Source organism: Talpa occidentalis, unplaced genomic scaffold (assembly GCF_014898055.3).
Source record: "Talpa occidentalis isolate TD23 unplaced genomic scaffold, MPIMG_talOcc4v2.1, whole genome shotgun sequence".
NCBI classification, from domain to species: Eukaryota; Metazoa; Chordata; class Mammalia; order Eulipotyphla; family Talpidae; genus Talpa; species Talpa occidentalis.
In genome coordinates this window covers 153400111-153410077 of record NW_026555331.1, presented here as the reverse complement: position 1 = coordinate 153410077, position 9967 = coordinate 153400111, and the positions used below count along the sequence as shown (strand labels likewise).

At 59.1% G+C, this 9967-nt stretch overlaps 1 protein-coding gene across 1 annotated transcript in view; it reads left to right on the top strand.

The window, feature by feature from the left end:
* The first annotated feature begins 633 nt into the window (after positions 1-633).
* PRKAG2 (protein kinase AMP-activated non-catalytic subunit gamma 2) overlaps positions 634-9967 on the top strand; it is a 158582-nt gene continuing 149248 nt past the window's right edge. The window contains exon 1 of the mRNA XM_054692776.1: positions 634-666. The gene's annotated coding sequence lies outside the window, so the exon portion shown is untranslated. The remainder of the gene's footprint in view (positions 667-9967) is intronic.

Sequence of the window (9967 nt, the reverse complement as noted above, 5' to 3'; positions counted from 1 at the left end):
GGCGCCCCGCGCCCCGCTGCGTCCGCCCCCCCCCCCGCGACCCCCTGTCCCGGAGAGCCGGGGCGCGGGGACCGAGGGCGCCGCCGGTCGGGGGCGCGCGCGGCGGCCAGCGCGGCGCGCGCCGGGGCCGGAGCCCGAGGCCGGGCGCGCTCGCCCGCGCGCCGCCCCTCGCTCCTCCCCGCCCGGCGCGGCGGGGCGGGCCGGCGGGGCGCGGGCGGCTCCTGCGCGCGAGGGTCCCGCGCCCGGGCGGGCTGCAGGGCTGCGGGGCGGGAGGACTGGCCGGCCGCGCACCTGCCCCCAGGCGACCCTGGGCGCGCGGGGGGACCCGGCGCGCGGGGCGGCGGCGGGCAGCGCGGACGGCCGGGGCCCGCGGCGAGGAGCCGAGGAGCCGCGCCCCGCGCTCGGCGCCCCGAGACGGCGGCCGGGGCCCCGCGCCCCCCCATCGCCCCGGCCGCGGAAGTCCAGGGGCGTCCCGGGCGCAGGGGCGCGCTCGAGCGCGCGGCCGGCGGCGGGGACCCCGGGGACGCGTCGCCGGAATTAACTCGCCGGAAAGTTATGGGCAGCGCGGCCATGGACACCCGGACCAAGAAGGAGGCGCCCGGCCCGGGCGGGAGCGGCGGGCGGAACCCCGGCCCGAAGCGGCGCTCGCTGCGCGTGCACATCCCGGTGAGTCCGCGCCCCCCGCGCCCCGGCCCCGGCCCCGCGGGCGGGTGGGGTGCGGGGGGCCGGCGCGCGTCGCGGGGTCCCGCCCGGGGCGCTGGCGGGGCGGTGCGTGGTGTTTTTTGCTGGCAGAGGGCGGCGCGCGGGTGCGGGGCGCGGGGCGGGTGCGGGGCGGGGGAGCCGCGTGCCGCCGCGGGTTGGAGGGAAAGTGTGGGGACGGGGTGTAGCTGGACCCTCGAAAGGACCGCTCTCCTCCCCAGCTTTCTTGGAGGTGTCTCTGGGCCCCGGACGCCGCCGTCCCCCGCCCCCCCCACACCTTTCGGACTGCGTGGTCATTGGGGCGCGAGCCTCTGGGGCGCAGGGCTGCCTCCCGTCTTCAGCTCTGGGCCCGACTGTGGCGACTTCGATGAGTCTGCCGGGCGCCCGCCTTGTGCTGGGTTGGTAGCCGAGGTCCTTATGCCCCCGCCCCACACAAGGGGGTGGGGTCCCCGAAACCTGCCGGTGGGGTTGTGGGTGGTGGGATTTGACCCTGAAAAGCTCCAACTGGGTCACACCTCCGGTCTCCACCAACCAGACACCCCGCAGACTCACAGACCGCACACTGCACACGCCCCAGCACCGCACACAGCACCGCCCTCCAGGCTGCAGCTTCCAAGAGTGTGATTTTGTCCCGTCTGGGGGACGAAGGGTGCAGGGTGGGGGTGCCGGGGGAGCCCCACCCTGCAGGGCTGCCTGAGACGCCTCCTGACAGCGCTGGGACTGGGTGGGGCGCTGCCACCCTCTCTGCCAGCCCCATTAGCCTCCTTCCCTGGCTCGTGGCGCAGGCTCTGCCTTTCCCATGCCCGTGCGTGTCCCTCCGGGGGGAAGGTAGAGACCAGGCCCCCTGGACCCCGGCTGTCGAAGGGGCATTTGGGGGAGCAGCCTGAAATTAGTGCTGGTGGCCAGTGCTGTCCCACAGGGGGCCCAGGGAGCAGGTGACTGGCCCTGGAGGCTGTGTGGCCACCAGGGCAGTGCCCCAAATACTCAGGAATAAGCGTTCCTTTGACTAGGTGTTCTGTTTGAAAATGGAATATTCCTGTGTGTGTGCTGGTAACGCAGACGTCCTCAACCATAGGTGTGGATGAAGAGTCAGTCCTTGGCACTGCCCGTGTCCCCAAATCACTGGAGGGGGGCGCGCTAACCACCGCGCTCTCCTGTCTGTCAGCCCTAATCCCGGCTTTGCCCACCGCCCGGGGATGTCGAGACAAAGCAGCCCCGGGAAAGCCCTTGCCAGTGTCGCAGAGAACACAGAGAACTTGCAGCCGTGACCTTTAGGTCAGAACAAGGGAAATCTGGGTGGGTGGGGTGCACGCGCCGGGGTGGTGCCTGTGATGGTGTTGGCCGGAGCCCGGAGCAGGGTGGAGAGGCCGGGTCGTGATGGTGGAGGAGGCCTGAGCTAGGCGGGACGTTGCCACCGCCTCCTGCTGCCCGGACGCCTGTGTGCCTGGCCTGTCCGGCCCTTCCTGAAAGTACTTCGTGTTGAGCCTGCCCAGTCCACACGGCAGTGCTCAGCGGCAGTGGGGGCCGGCGTGGGCGAGGGCTCGCAGTCCTTGCGGGGCTTGCATTTGCTGGTGGGCCCGGGGCTCCAGGAAGCCCCGCTAGTAACTACCTGCTGCTGCCTGGGCAGGCCGGTGAGATGGCATCTGGCGGGGACATCCGCACTCAGGCGATGCTGGAGCTTGAGCCAAGGTCCCAAGCGGACCGGCGCCTGCCTGCAGGCAGCCAGGGAGGGGAGGGAGGTCAGCGGGTCCCTGGTTGTGAGATGGGGATGGTGGGGTGGGCCAGTCGGGGAGCCAGGGCGAGCGCCCTGTGGAATTGGGGGCTGGGCCACCAGCTCTGGATGCAGGGGGGCCCTTCTCTGGGAGGAGGGGTGTGAGAATCAGGATTGTCAGAAATGGATAGAGGCTGGATCGAGGCGGCCTTGAAGGAGGCTTGCCGGGTCGAGCAGCGAAAACTACAAAATGCCTCTGAAGTGAGAATTTCAGACAAACAGTGCGTCACTTCTTAGCTTATAAGGAAGGGCCCCGTGTACCACGTGGGTGCACTAAGCCGCTCCGTTGCTATCCCGAGACGCCAGCTTTCCTGGGCCTGCAGTGCTCCCCTGCAGTCCCTCCTGGAGGTCAGACCTGGGGAGGGAGTGGGGCCTTCCTCCCAAAGGCCCTGAGAGCTGGGGACGCTTTTGAGGCCCTGACCCCCATCCCCGCCCTCAGAGCCCCCAGGGCTCACCATTGCTTTGCTGGACAGCTCCGCTCCTCACCACACTTGTCAGCTTGCGGGTCCCGGCAGGCTGGGGTGCTACTGGGGAGCATGCCCTGAGGGGCAGCCATCCCCAAGGAGCAATCCTAGCCCCACCCCTTGCCCCCTTCCTCAGGGTCACAGAGTCCGAGCAGGTCCAGCCCCAGTTGCCCGCAGTGGTTACCCTTGCCCTGCAGCTGGGTCCAGGCGTGCCTGCCTCACACGCCCGCCTGGGGAGGCGCCTGCTCCCGAGTGCTTGTCTCACATCTGTTTTGGGGGGAATCCAGCCGAAGAAGTAATTAAAGTGGTGAAAGCAGCGTTTCCTGAGGAGCAGCCTGGCCGCAGCGCACGGGCGGAGTGGCAGGGAGGCAGTTACGTGCCCGGGCTAGCACCAGGGCCAGGGCTGGGGCCTGAGCCGCGTGATGATGAGGGAAGGCCCAGGAGCCACAGACGCGGGCATTAGAAGGGAGACTGGAGCGCTGACGGGCGGCAGAGGAGACGGGCACCCCCGGACATGCCGTCCAGGTGGGGAGGGAGGAGCCCAGCGTGGCCATGGTGGGGAGAGCGGTCACTGGGAGAGAGGGCCTTCTTGCCCCAGCGCCCTGTGGTCACTACTGTCCACTTCTGGAAGCTCAGGAATGGCTCCAGAAGGTCAGTGGAGCGCCCAGGTGGGGCCAGCTCTCAGTGGCCAGGGCCCCGGCCACTAGTGTCCATATGGCCCATCTCTTCATTGATTCACTGGGATCCCACCCAGTGCCTTCCGAACGCGGTCAGCCTCAGTCTCCACCACACGCCTGTATCTGATGCAGCACAGAACCCTGACCTGGGGGGATCTGTAACCCCCACTCCCACCATACACCCCACCTTCCTACTGCCAGCACCGCTGTGTCCTGAGAGGTGGCTCCGGTATTTGTGAATGGGTTGCCCCTTGGGCCTGTGGGTTGTAACGGGTTCCAGAATTCTGAACTAGAGTGATTTGGAAGTTGAATTGGCTCAAAGGGAGAGTGGCCCCGGGCCCGAGGGAGGCTGGGGCTCCTCCTGATTTCTCACCACCCTCTCTATGCCCCTCTGGCCCGCCCTCCCTCTGGACCTCAGAAACCTCAGTCAGCACTTTCCAGTGACTCCCCCACTGGGGGTCCTTGTCCTACTCAGGCATGTGAAAGCTCCCAGGGTCTGCCCCTTGGTGGGCAGCCTGGGTCACCTTTATGGGCCACATCTGGGCTCTCCGGGAAGGAGGGGCCCTGCAGAGCCAGGGTGTTGTCGGGTGATCCTGCCCAGCCCTGGAGCTGCTTCATCTCCCCCTCACAGGAGGGCGAGGAAGGTGTGGGAGTGTCAGAAAATCGCTCACCGGAAGCCTCACTGAGTGTGGCCTTCTGCTAGGACTTTGCCAGAGAGGCATTGCTGGGAGGAAGCGTGTACTTTTCTCCTTTTTTGTCTGAGAAAAGGCAGCTTCCCTGGGAAGGCCACAAGCCGTCTCGGCCCGTCCTGGGCACCGGCTGCGTGCGGGGTCGTAGGCACAGTTCTCGAGCTGCTGGCGGGGCGGCCTGTGGGGAGGCTGGGCTCTGCAGAGGAGAGTGGGGACCGGCGGGGGCCCGCGCAGGCGTCCCTGGCCTCGGTGGAGGTGCTCCAGAAACCCTTCACAGCCGCTGGAGACAAACTAAAAATAGAGGCACGAGCAGCTGGCTGGTCACAGAACGCTGTGAGACGCAGCTCGGCTGGACTGTCGCTGGGGGAGCCTTTGCCTGTGGGTCTCCTCAGGGAGCCTGCTTGAGGCCCAACCTGAGACCTGTGGTCCCCCTCCTGCCCGCGGTGCTCGCGCACCCCCAAAGGAGGACCCTCGGCCTGGAGGAGGGTGGCTGGGAACCGCGCCTTGGCCTGGGGCTGGAGGACCGAGTGCTCACTGCCCATCACGCCACTGGAACACCCTGGACTGAAGCCTGCGGAAGGGAAAGAGGGGTGTCAGCACAGGGGGGATGTCGGTTTTCATCTTGGCCTTGACCTTGGTCAGCTTGTACCATCCTGAGCAGACTGTTTGGGTTAGTGTTTAGGACAGTTCCTGGACCAGCTAGACTAGAATTACCCGGTATGTGTGGGGGGTGGTGTGTGTGTGTGTGTGTGTGTGTGTGTGTGTGTGTGTACACATTATGTGTATATACACATAACATCATGAAGTGAAAAAAAAAAAAATCCTAGGAATCAGCCCAGACCAACTGAATCACAGCTCATGATTTTGCATTTCTGGTAAGTTCTCCAGGGATTTACCCGCAGGGATTTACCCGCAGGGATTTACAAACAATTAGCTTCCAATTCCCTCCATTAATATGGGCCCATTTCTTCTGCCCCAGCGAGTGATCCTTTCTTTCCATCCATCCACTCGCCCACCCACCTGCTCATCATCTATACCTTTTCAGCTGTCACAGTGAAGAAATACCCTGGGCTCCTGACTGCTGAACCAATGTGGAATATTTCTGGCTTCCAAATAAAGGCCAGCCCCACGTTCTTCCCCAGTCTGGTAACCCGATGTGGACGGCCTGTGGGCCCCTCTGGCAGGTTCCTGTCTGAGTGCTTCAGCAGCTTGTTGCACCTGGGGTGCCCTGGCCATGGGCTCTGGCAGGGCCTGGCAAATGCTGCCTGGACCTTCGGGAGCTAAAGGAAGAACTCGGAGGCACTTTGGGTTTTTGAGAGAGTGTGTGTGTGTGTGTGTGTTTATAACTTTAAGGGGGGTGGGAGATGTGACACGATCTGACTTTCATTTGATTTGCTTTTCTTGTTTATGAGCATTGTTATATAATTTAAACCCAACCAGATTTGAGGCCGCCTGTAGTGAACACACAGATCTCCGCTGCCCCTCCGCCCTCCCCTCTCCCGCCCCCCCCCCACCCCGTCCCTCTTAACCTCGGAGCCTTCACAGTGCCGACTGGTGTAAGTGTCCAATTCGGACATGTTTACTACATGCAATTCCCTCAGAATCCCTGCATTTTGCTTCAGTGGCCCCATTTCTTCTTTCCCAGGCCACGCCTTTGATGTAGTCATTTATAGTTGGACGTGAGGTTGGAGGCACCGTGTTCTGATTGCTGGTGCCTCTCCCCTGCTCCTGCCTCATCCTCGGAACTTCTGATTCAGTTGCGTCCTCTAAAACCACCCCACAAATGTGCTCTTGAATGTGCTGTCTCTTGACTCTTGATTTTCTACTTTGCCTTTATTGTGCTTGCGACCCTCCACTTTCTGTGTCTGGACACCACTTTACTTTTAGGGGGCTGTCGGTTACTGGACAGATCCGTGGACAAGAGCGGGTTGGAATTCACCCTCCCTTTGACCCAGAGCACCGAACATGACCCCACGTGCGCCACCGGGCTCTCTCCCAGGTTATTTCAAGGTGTCGGGATAGCCCATCTTGACGCCCAAACAAGTGTCGAAATTTTGTCTTTTAAGATGCAGAGCAAAGGCAGTGAAATACTGAGCAGCCAAATTGGGGCAGAGTCCTTACTCTGCTTGGTTAATTGACTGTGAATTTACCCCAGGATGCACAGAGGAGTGCCAAGAGCTAGGCTGTGTCCCCAATGCCTAACCCCAGGGAATTCTCAGGGGCCCCCAGTTCAGTGTCTGCTGCTGGATGGAGGAAGTGGGTGGCTATGAGTTGGCGGTGCCTCCCCTGTGGGCACCTCGCGTGCCGCTGCTCACTCAGCCCTGGGTCAGTCCATCTGTGTCTCCTTCGCTCTACTTTGGAAAGAATTTGATCTCCATCCTTTCTTCCTGTTGACAGAGAAGGAAACCCTTCTCTGCCAACTGATGGCTTGTCCCAGACCAATCAGATATTATCTGGGCTCTGTGGCTTCTGCCAGGCCCTCTGTGTTTTGATATTTTCTGATCTGGCAACCAAGTTGCTGACGAGTATATAACAAAGACCTATCTGCTCTTGGTGCCCCAGAAACCCCACCTTTTTCCACGAGGCTGAGACCAGGTCAGAGCTGTGAGACGGCCTCGGCCCCAGCGGCCTCCTGCCTGGGGCACAGCCAGGACCCGCCCTTCCTGCAGGGGAGCACCTAGCCAGCTCCATTTGAGCAGGAGGAAGACCATACAGGCCCGGGGTGGGGGGGTTTAGAAAGTGGGGCACCACCTCTGCAGCTTGTAGATGGAGAACTGGAGGGGTGAAGAGCTGGAGCCTGCGGGGCCCGAGCATCCTGGGGCCGGGAGCCATCAGCCAGCTCCGGAGCCTGCATCTAGCACTCTGGTGGTTTTGAAAATACAGAGATGGGTTGTGGTTTCTCCCCGCTATGTTGAGGCACTGACTCTGGTCCCTGCGACTGTGACCTTGGACCCAGGGTCTTTGCAGAAGTAATTAGTCAGTGATGGTGGGGCTGGAGGTCAGGCAGGACAAGGAGCTGGGGTGGCTGTTGCAGGTGGAAGGGACCAGGGCAGAGACACGAGGCATGAAGTGGCAAATTGTTTTCTGAGAACTGCAAACACTTTGGTTTTGCTGAGGGTTAAGGGCGAGGTCTGGGGTGGGAAGGAACAGGGCTGGAGAAGAGGGTGGAGGTGTAATTACAGATTGTAAGAAAAGGTTTAACAGCAGCTTCTGGGCGTAAATAGATACTTAAAGTTAATATGATAAACAAAGAATTAGTAAAGAAGATGCGCTTGTCAGCTGGGCCATGAAGCCCATGTGACTGGTTTTCTTAGAAGAAGAGAGAAAATTGGATAAAAACACGTGGAAGATTCACACCAAGATCATGTGAGTTCCATAAGATCATGTGATGTGAAGATCATGTCTCATGGAGAGCACATGATGACCCCATGGAGAACACGTGGCACCACATGAGGACATGTAATTACTCTAGCAAAGGCCAAGTGTGGATCACATGACCACGGATTGCTGGTGATCACGTGATGTGAAGGTCACGTGGCATCTCATGACAATCACATGAGGGTCGCTGGTGATAGCTGGAGATCACTAAAGACCGTGTGATGGTCTCACGAAGATGACGGTCATGTGAAGATCACGTGAGGATCAAGACTACATGAGGATCACTGAAGATTATGAAAGATCACGAAGACTGTGTGAAGGTCATGTAAGGAGGAAGCAATGAGGCCACAAGCCAAGGGATGCTGGGTCACGAGAAGCAGCAGGGGTGAGATGGGGCCTTCCCCTGCCTTTTTCATAGAAAGCAGGGCCGGGCCGACCCCTGGATTTGGGGATACGTTCTGTAATTTATTTATTTATTTATTTTTTAAGTTTTCACAACTTTTATTAGAACCTACTCTAAGTTAACAGTATCTGATTTTATAGACATCATCCCATGGTGAACATGTTTGATAAATGAAAGCAAATTGGACATCTAAGTCATTATTTTTGCAGACTAAGCATTAAGATAACTACTCAGAACACTACAGATAATGACAAACACTAACTTGCTCAGAGTTTTCATATAAGCCATGTTGTTTATCTCCTAATATTTAAAACAGTAGAATTAGTGACTGTAGTTCTCATGTATTTTAATTACAAGTACCTTACTAAAATAACTAAGGTTTGGACAGTTTTACTGACTTTCCAAATTAGTATAATATATGGAAAGAAAAAGCAAAACGTGAAAACAGAACATGATAAGTTATTAAAGGAAAATGAAATAAAGAAAAAAGGAGGGAAGTAAAGTATCTTCATGGTAGGGCAATCAAACAAGTCTCTAGACATTTGGTTGGAAGAAAACATAGCTACGAATTTCACAAACAAAAACTTGATAAATTCAAAGCAATACAAATGCTTTCAAATATAAAGGCTGAGTTGAAACTAAAAAGGTCTATATACTGTTACTTTGGGCCTTAAGCAGTACCAATTCATGCAGAACAGTTTGTAAGATGAATACTTTTTTTTTATGTGCATTATTAAAAATGTTCTGAGTGAAGCTAATTGTCAACTTTATTAAGGAGATTTGCTTTGTGCCCACTACCTAGTGTAAAGTAAAAGCAAGTAACACAACCTTAATTGTTGTGGCCTTCTTTGACGTTCTGTAATTTAAACCACACTGTTTGCGGCTGTGGTGACCACAGGGACCGAACGCAGCAGGTCCCTCCCCCCAGCATGTGTGGGCCAGCACTCAGGGGACCCCCGCTCCTGGCTAGCGGGGCGCTGGGAGCAGTGCAGAGAGAGGGCGGGGCAGGCCAGGAAGCCGGCGCATCCACCACCCACAGCTCCTTGACAGCTTTTTCCCCAAGATCTGAGTCTTTCCTTGTTCTCCCCTACCCTCCACTGGCCCGCCCCCCTGGAAATGCCAGCGGTGGGCCTGGGGCAGGGCTGGGGCGCTTGGTGAACTTGGGCCGCAGGTAGTAGAATGTTCTCGGCTCAAAGACAGAGACAAATGTTGGCAGCAGTTCCTAACTGGTTTGAGGGAGAAACTCTGCCAGATGACTCCCTGCCAGGTGCAGAAGTGACTCCTGGGAGCCAGAGGGGGCAGCTGCCCCGTGGACCCTTTGAGAACAAGAAGGTGGCCTTGAAGCTTAAGTGGCTTGCACAAGTCACAGGACTGACCATGGCACCACGGGTGGGGGGCGGGGACTCAGGTTCTCCCGCGAGGCACACTGGGAAGAGGACACTCTGGCAAGCAGGCATCCCTGCCCCGGAGAAGGACAGGGCTAGGGGCTGCTGTCCCGCCTGTTTGGCCCTCCTGGCTCTTTGCCAGAGATACTTGCTCTTCAGCTAGGTCAGAGATGGCTGCCAAGCAGGTCCATTTTGCGCTGGCTCCAGACGTTGGCGGTGGGCAGTGAGGAGCGAGACCAGGTTGGCGGTCCGCGTCCCCTCTCCATCCATGTCCTCCTCCAGATGTGGCCACCCCAGGCAACGGCAGGCCAGTTCTGCAGTCATGGGATATATAACCACAGGAAGTGCAAGGCTGCATGGACAACTCTGGCGATGTTTCGAGTGAAACATCTCCCCTTCCGACGGCCCTTGTTGCCGTCACCTGGAAGTTAGCCTTCGTCAGCGAGCCGAGCCTCAGCGGTGGCCTTCAGTGTCGGGGGAGGACAGGACACCCAGCAGGGC